We start from the raw sequence: 8505 nt of genomic DNA, 5'->3' as shown, positions 1-8505 counted from the left end.
GAGAAGGCTTGGGTGGTGATGAGCAGCGAGAGAGGCTGGAGACCAAGGGTGGAAGGTGAAAAAGAGGACCCTCCCCCACCGTCAAATGTGTGCAAGGTTATAAGCCTGAAGCCCACAGCAGGCCCTGCTAGGCCCTCGCAGCAGTGTACCCGGTCATCTTGTCAGTGTGCTGACTGAAGCATGTGCAGGCTGCTGGCTAGTCTTAGGAGAGCGGTAAATGACTGGCTAGGCTGGCTAAAGGAGAGCAGGTTAGTCCCGAGGGTGCCAGGATCTGCGGTTGGCCCAGGCCTTCTGCTTGACCGCTGTCTCCTTCCTCCCTGCGCTGGCCTTTGCTTGGTGTCCATGCCTCGTGGGCGGCATACCAGCAAACCTCACATTGTGTGCCTAAAGACAGACTTGAGTTGTTTGTGTTTATATCCACACTTCATTCTTTATTTGTGGCTCTGAAGATGGACTCCAAGGCCTTGCGCGTGCGAGGCAAGCACCCCACCCCCAAGCCTTATCCCCAGATCTTGGTTTTCCCTTTGAACGTCTTTTCACTGACCAATTCGTTTACATAATAATTACAACGAATTGCTAGAAAGGTGAGAGGAAGGCAGTAGCACCAGGCCAGCTCGGGCTTCTGTGTTTAGACTTCACAGGCTTTAAACTGCCAGTATCCTGTTCAGAATAGCAGACTTTGCCAGACTAGGTAAAACCTTAGATCGGAGTGCAAGTAAGCCAATGTTAGCTAGGCAACCCGCGGGTGGAGCGGAGGGGGGCGGGGCTAGTAGGGGCGGGGCTAACAGGCAGCTGGGGTCCCCACAACTCAGCGCCCAGCAGAGAGGCTCAAGAGGAGTTGGGGCGAGGAGGAACCGCACACCTGCCGCCGCTGGAGCGCTGGAGCGCGAGCGCGATCCTGACTGTAAGCTCCGGGGACAGCGGCGGCACCCCAGCGCGAGAGTAGCCAGGGCTGCGTGTAGCTCCCTCAGCTAAATGCTCTTCCACCTATCCCAAGGCCGATCCCGGCTTGCCTTGTGGGCCTTGCCTCTCTGTCCCGCATCCGACGCCCCCCCCCCTCCCTGGACAGTCCTGCTGCTCCTCGGAAGCAAGGGATGGGTGCTAGGCCCGACCACGCCTCTCTTCAGCCCTCTGACCTGCCGCTTGCCCTGGCACCTGACTATCCGGGTAGCGGGGTGGGGTAGGGGTGGCGGCGCAGTGGCCAAGTAGTGACTCTGAATTTTAACTCCTCCAGTCGGCACCTCCCGCAGTTTAAACTTCAGGAAGCAGGACTGCCTCACCAGAGCTGGGTTGCGGGGATCGGGCAGGAGGTGGGGAGATCCGGTGCATGCGTGTGCAGGTCAGCCTTAGGATGGCGCCTTTGCTAGCATTCTGCCACTGCTGGCGAGGACTGCAGAGTTCAGACATTTGCTTCTCTGCCTCCGAATTCGAGTGATCGTTCTTTTTTTTTTTTTAAAACAGTGCCGCAGAGGCTCACGTTGTTTTTTAGTGTGATAGTGGCTTCCTTCCTCGAGTGAAGCCTTTCCCTGGCTGTGCCTGGTTTGACGTAGCAGAAGACTAAGAGGGGGGAAAAGCAAAAAACATGGGCGTGTTCAGCAAACAGTTTCCATTCCCAAATACTCACACGAGGAGAGCCACGTGATGACTTTCTGTGTCCCTGAAGAAGTATCTCCAATGGGGCTGTTCTTAGGGACAGGGACTGACTGTTCAGACACTGGCCCCTGCCCTGGAGGTGGCAGGCTGAAACCTGCTTTCATGGGACCCGTGTCTTCTTAGACAGACAACAAACAAACTTCAAGGCCCCCGGGTCGGATTCTCCAGCACCACAAAATAAATGAGTATATATTTGTAAAATATAAATTATGTTAGTGTGCTGTGGGAAATAGAAAGATAGCCGGGCACGGTGGCACACACCTTTAATCCCAGCACTCGGGAGGCAGAAGCAGGTGGATCGCTGTGAGTTCGAGGACAGTCTGGTCTATCTACAAAGTAGTCCAGGACAGCCAAGGCTACACAGAGAAACCTTGTCTCGAGAAACCAAGGGGGTGAAGGGGAAGGAATGTTGAGCAGAAAGTGAAGGCCTCATTGAGGCAACACTTTGAACACTCTGAAAGAGTCAGAATTGTGCGCCACTAATTAGTGTCCGGCTGCACTCGGCCGAGGAGCAAACATGCAAAGGTCCTGAGACAGGAGTGTGCCTGATGTGGATAGCTTTTATGTCATTTGCCACCTATGAGGAGTGACCGGTGTGAGAAGGCCCCAAACTTTCTGATGCCCCAAATTCCAGGAAAACAAGATTCCCCCTAAACTCTTCACTGTTCAGCCAGTCGGCTGTGTTAACTTCAGCACCCTCGGTAATGCACCGTGTTTTCCGGTGTGACTGCACCTGCCTTTTGGCTGTGCCTTACACACACTTGCTGCCCCAGGTGTAGTGACTGGGAGGTACATGGTGAGCTGAGGGAGGGATCTTTAGTGAGATGGTGAGCACCTCCATCAGACCCCTGGGGTCCAGTGTCTACCTACTGCCCACTGTGAGCAGCATTCCTCCTCCTCCCGCCCCTGGCCCCTGGCATTTTCCCCCTAGTATTCTGGTCTAGGCTAGGATACTTAAAGGGCCTCCTGAATTCTATTTTGTAAGTCTTGTTCTGAAACCGAAAGCATGGCAACACAGTCTGGTTGGAGGGTGTGGGGGACAACAGAGGTCAAGGACGAGATTAGAGGCAGGAGGACTACTGCTCAGACCCACTGACCTTCTGGGTCACCTGCAGGTGGTCTTCAGGCTAAGCTAGTGTCATGGCAGAGTCTCCAGTGTGCTGTGTTGATAAGACTGGGAAAGATTCTGCTGAGAACCTTCTGCATGGCAGTGCCCAGGGAATGGGGGGAGGGGGGAGCCTGGGTCTCCACCTGTTACATAACCAATTGCACAAACTGGTTCAAAGGAGCAACTTGCCCCACTACTGGGGTGTGTTGATTTTTATTGAGGAAAATCACAGTTCACGCCTTCTCCCCAGAGAGCAACTGTTTGACTTTCAGACTGGCCGGTATGCTCCTTCCCACTCTCACAGGCCTGGGGTGGCATCTTGACTCCTGGCCCAATGCCTGTCCTCCCTTTGTGGCCAGTGGATCATTCCCACTTTCCTATGGACCCAAGCCACCGCAAAGCCACACCCTGTGCACTCTTCCAAGGCCTGGGGAGCCCACTTTAGGGGGGGAAAGGGGGGGGCTGTTTCAGCTGTGTTATTAAAAAGTCTGTACAGAAAAGTCTCTAGTTGACCAGCTGACAAACAAAAAGCCTTGTTTCTGAGTAAGAAGTAGGAGTTTTTGCTGCCCTCAGCAGCCAAGAGGCTGGTGAGCAGTGACCCATGGTGGATGTGTCTTAGTGGTTGGACCATCTTGAGCAAACATCCTCCCTGAACTTTAAGTGCTCTTTAGAACAGAGGGAAATGCCTTTGTTTCTCAGGGGTATAGTATTCCATGAGGTGATAGCGCAGGAGTCAGGCTTTCAGCGGCAACGAGGGCACAGCTCAGCACTGTGACTGTGCAGCCTGGGGCTTTCCCATAAACCTCTAGTCAGGTACAGCCAGGATCTTGACCTAGGGTGCAGAAAAGAATTCCAGGGTGAGTCAGTATGAAGCACAGGTGAAGTTTATTAACAAAAAGAGCTTTCTCCGGAGGCAGAGGCAGGCAGATCACTGTGAGTTCGAGGCCAGCCTGGTCTACAAAGTAAGTCTAGGACAGCCAAGGCTACACAGAGAAACCCTGTCTCAAAACACACACACACACACACACACACACACACACACACACAAAAAAAAAAAAAAAAAAAAAGAAAGAAAGAAAGAAAGAAAAAGAAAGAAGAAAAAGAGCTTTTAGCCTGTGGTTGTGGCGCATGCCTCTAATCCCAGCACTTGGGAGGCAGAGGCAAACAGATCTCTGTGAATTCAAGGCCAGAAGGCCAGAAAAACCTGTCTCAAAAAATAGTTTTTTTATACAGACTTAAAAGGAGAGAGAGAGAGAGAGAGGACAGTTGTGTGACTTTTACTGGTGAGATGATAAATGCTTCCACAGAAGAACCACGTGATAAACCCATGAGTTGATCGGGCTTACAGGGGCATGAGTGAGGGACTCCCTACAGCAGTGAGCGTGACTCAGGACAGCTTTGTCACGGATAAGTCCCATCTTACCGTGGATGACAGCTGCTCAAAATCTGCAGGTAACTGCAGTTCTCCTACCCTCCTGTACACGGTCATCACCCGACTCTAGCTCTGCCTAAGACCACTTGTAGCTGGGAGCAAGAGCAGTGCGGGGAGGAGGTAGTTTGAAAGAAAATGGCCCCCATAGGCTCAGGGAATGGAACAATTAGGAGGCGTGGTCTTGTTGGAGGAGGTGTGTCACTGGGGATGGGCTTTGAGGTCTCAGGTGCTCAAGCCAGGTCTAGTGTCACAGTCTCTTCCTGGTGCCTGCAGATCCAGATGCAGAACGCTCTGCTCCTCTCCAGCATCGTGTCTGCCTGCATGCCGCCATGCTTCCTGCCATGACGATCTAGGCCCAGCTGCCACTATATTCTCTCTTGTCACTAAGTTATTTCTGTTCCTTGATACTGATAGGACAGAGGAAGATGCCATAGTGCACTAATGGTGCCCACCTGAGTGTGACTGCTTCAAGGGAGGGCCCAACGTAGGTCCCTTGGTGGCGTTTGAAGTCTCCCTGTTAGAAGGATTTAGAAAATTAGACATGTTTTAGCATACCTGCCTTTATCTAAAACTTTATTTAGCAACTGAGATTACACAGTGGTTTATGAGGTTCATCGTACACCTGTTTGCTGATAAGAAGGGAGTATTGGTTTGTTTTTTTTTTTTTTTAAAGCAGGTCAAGAAATGTCAAAGTAATTCTTACTGTATGTCACAAGGAATTGGAGACATGAGTTTTGACTGTTAAACATGGTTCAGGTTTATTTGTAAGGTTTTCTCTAAGACTTAGAGTCCCTTGCAGGCAGCTTGAAAATTCTTTGTAAGAGATTTACCCTGATCCTGGGGGTGAGGGGCTCCTCCATCTCCGGTGTCTTTTTTCTTGTCTTTCTAGCGTCTGGAAGCACTACTTGCCTGTCTCACTGTCAGGTCCGAAGGGAATTCCATTTCCCCAAATTCTGGCACTTAGACAAAAGCCAATGGTTCCCCTCCATTTCTGTTTCCTTATCACTTGTCCCTTATCACAAGGGACAAATGGCCATTCGTGGGCCTATTAGCACGCCAAAGTGCACGTTGACCTCCAGGCTCTCTTAGTATCACAAGTACCCGCCTCTTTTCACCTCCTCCACTGCCCTGAACTCCACCTCATGGGTTTCCCTCCCCCTTGCTATTCATTCTCCTTATAGCCCCGCTATTCAGCTGTGTATACCCCCTTGGTCACCTCTCACCAGATCTCCCCATACACCCTGTGTGCACCCTTTCCTCCTGTTTCTCTCACGGCCTGGTCCAGTCTGCTGGCCATGTCCAGTCTACTGCTTTCTCTCCCAGCTCTGGACTCTTCCAGATGCCTGAGGCTGTTCTTTCCCTCAAATCTACAATAAAAAAACCCTCCACTTACCCATGGTGTCATCAGTTTATATACTCACAGGTAAATGTACCTGTTTTACCTTTGTTCCTTGGCTTTATATACGTTGTAAGATGACACTGTGTGTAGAAACCTGGAGACTTTGTCTCAATTGTAAGCAACTCTAGTGTCCTTGGACAGTTTGTTTTGTAAATCTTTTCTTTAAGATTTATTTATTTATTATGTATACAAATCTCATTATAGATGGTTGTGAGCCAAGATGTGGTTGCTGGGAATTGAACTCATGACCTTTGGAAGAGCAGTCAGTGCTCTTAACCTCTGAGCCATCTCTCCAGCCCTGTAAATCTTTTTAAAATATAAGGAAGTCAGACCACAGGTCTCTGGACCTATGAGCCTGGGAATGGCAGGGCAGTTTAGGGGAGTGGTCTCCTCTACCTATCCAGAGTGCTATGCTTTGCCCCTTACAGCTTACCTGCCTCTGGCAGACCCACGGCCCAATGAGCTTGTCCTTCTGAGAAAGCAGAAACACACAGAAAATGAAAGGTGAGGAGGCATGCAGCGGAGAAGGTGGCTCTGCTCTCTTCCCACGAGCCTCTCAACCTGTGTCCTGTGCTCTGAGAGCTCGTACACAAGGAGGAGAAGATGGTGGGGTGAGGCACCTAAACAACAGAGGTGACCTACGGATTTTTCTTTTCTTCCCAGTACTGAGGATTGAGCCCAGAGCATCCCAAAAGCTAGGCAAATGCCATTGAGCCCCAACCAGCTCCCTCCCCACATGCCCGAACCCCTGACTTGATTCTCTTTTTTTGCAACCTAGACACGGCTACAGGCAAATTCAGCACTCTCCCAGCCTAAAATGAAACAAGCCAGAGAGCAGTGCTGGGAGGCTGGCCAGACCTCAGGGGGCTATGCAGGAAGTTCACCCTGCATCCAAGCAGCAAGGGAGGTGGATTGCATCACTCAAAAGCCCCCCCCCACCCGGGTTCGAGGCTCGAGGCAACCCTGTCACCTGCTGGTGAGGAAGCTTCCAGTCCACGAGGAAAAGCTGGGTGCAGTGAGGACAAAGCACAGAGAGTGGCTCGTGGAGTGAAGGAAGATCGGGGTGCTGGGTGGTCCACTCCTGCTACCCAGATGTGGACATCTGTCATCCTAGCACATGGGCTAAGCTTCCTCCATAAGAGGGTGGAGGGAGAGATGTGTTCCTAGACATTCTAAGCCAGTGGAAAACTTGACAGCTCCTATTTTGGTTGGCAGAGCTGGAGATGGGAGAGGTCTCTGGTGAAACTCCAAAGCCTCAGCTCACCACCCTGGCAATGTGGTATCTCCTGCCTGTCCCTCGTTATAGGACTTAAAAACCTGTGTGGCGGCATTGGGGGAAATAAGTGAACACAGAGCTGGACTCTCTTGGTGGTAGAACGTGAGCCTACAGGAGTGAGGCCCTGGGATTCATCCTCAATACCGAAAAATATTTGTTCATGGACTATATTTGTTTGAGAGCCCATAAGATGGAGTCAAGAGGCTGTTGTTAATGAGATCTCAGGACGTCACCCTGGGACCTTTCCCTGACACTCAGGGAAGTAACAATTCCTAATTCATGAGCTGGATTTCCCAGCCTCCTCTCTAAGTTTAAAGCTTATACACAGCGTTGAATCAATGCATTGATGTGGCTTTTCCACACTGGAAACCCCCATTCCCTCTCTAAAGGCATCCAGGGCTTGCTCACCCACCCATGTGCTCCCTACCCTCCCTAGTCAGCTCCTCTGTGGTGATGGTCAGACTGAAGCCTGGGGGACAGTCTTTGACCTTAGGAAGGTCCAGAGGCAACACTGAAGGCCTGGCCTCTGGCTGGGCTGGCCCTTGGTGTGCTTCAGCAGAGAGCACCTCCGTATCATGAATTTCCTGGCCATCGCTGCTGACCTGTGTCAATGTAACCTTCCACAGGTCCCTGTTAGGGCTCTCCTCACACTGTTCCATTCTTTCTCTTCTCTGTTGCCTTCAAACACCTTTCCTTCTCTTGCTTGTTGACTCTGGCCTGTTGTCCCGTGCTCAGCTCCAAGGCTGTGCTCAGAGAGAAACAAGACATTACACTCAATACAGAGCATGCGCCATAGCCGAGCCACCACAGCACAGGGACAGTAGACTGAGGGAGAAAAGACAGGCCATTGACAATCTGTACGATCTGAGGAAGCCCCTCTTATCTATCTTATCACTGACCAGCCTTAAACCTGGGGTGGTGAGCTGGGAGTTGTCAGCAAAGTCTCCAGCACCCCTCCCCCCCAGGGTGGCAGGCTGACTGGAATTCAGATGGGTCAAAGGCTTTCCTTTTCCTGCTGAGAGTTTGCTTGTCCCCCCCCCCCCCCCCCCCCCCCCCCCCGCCAGGAAGGGAGATAGATGGGATTACCAGGGCCAGTTAGATCTAGGGTCTAGAGGAGGCCAGACCTCACTCTCCCTCTGGCCTGGCAGCAGGTGAATGGTTTTCCCTCACTCGCCTCATCCCCACATTCCCAAGCCAAAGGGTGAATGCCCCCAGGAGGAGCTGCCGGGGGTTGGAGGGGGCCCAAGTCACCATCCGGAAATCTCACACAGCCTCTCTGAGGGAGCACTCTTCATGTCTAGTCAGATCCAGGGCCTGCTGCCAACACTGGCAGGACTCTGTGCACTTCCTTGGTTGGCCTTTGTTCTGGAAAACCCCCAACTATCCATCCAGGCCTGTAATTTACCTTGTGAAGACCACATGTGCTGAGTCACTATTAGCTGGTACTTGAGGGTGATTTCAGAGTTGTGTCTGATTGAGCACTTGCTGGGGTAAAGAGAGCAGACTTCACTCCAAGGGCAGTTGGCTGACCCAATCTGTGAGACTTGCAGTTAGTGCCCTTTGACCCCTGAGGCTTGCAGTGAGTGCCCTCTGACCCCACTCTGTTCTCTTCCACTCTTTCAATAATTCTCAATCCT

General features: G+C 51.6%; 1 protein-coding gene across 2 annotated transcripts in view; it reads left to right on the top strand.

Annotated features, from left to right (window-relative positions):
* Positions 1–769: 769 nt before the first annotated feature.
* Positions 770–8505, top strand: part of Ephx1 (epoxide hydrolase 1) — a 32979-nt gene continuing 25243 nt past the window's right edge. The window contains exon 1 of one of the 2 annotated variants that reach the window (XM_051148029.1): positions 770–904. The gene's annotated coding sequence lies outside the window, so the exon portion shown is untranslated. Of the gene's footprint in view, positions 905–4195; positions 4214–8505 lie in introns of those variants that run through there. The other variant, XM_051148028.1, reaches the window with a different exon arrangement.

The sequence above is a fragment of the Acomys russatus genome, chromosome 6 (assembly GCF_903995435.1).
Source record: "Acomys russatus chromosome 6, mAcoRus1.1, whole genome shotgun sequence".
In the NCBI taxonomy this organism is placed as follows: Eukaryota; Metazoa; Chordata; class Mammalia; order Rodentia; family Muridae; genus Acomys; species Acomys russatus.
The sequence above is the reverse complement of the archived record's forward strand: the minus strand, read 5'-3'. Positions and strand labels throughout refer to the sequence as shown.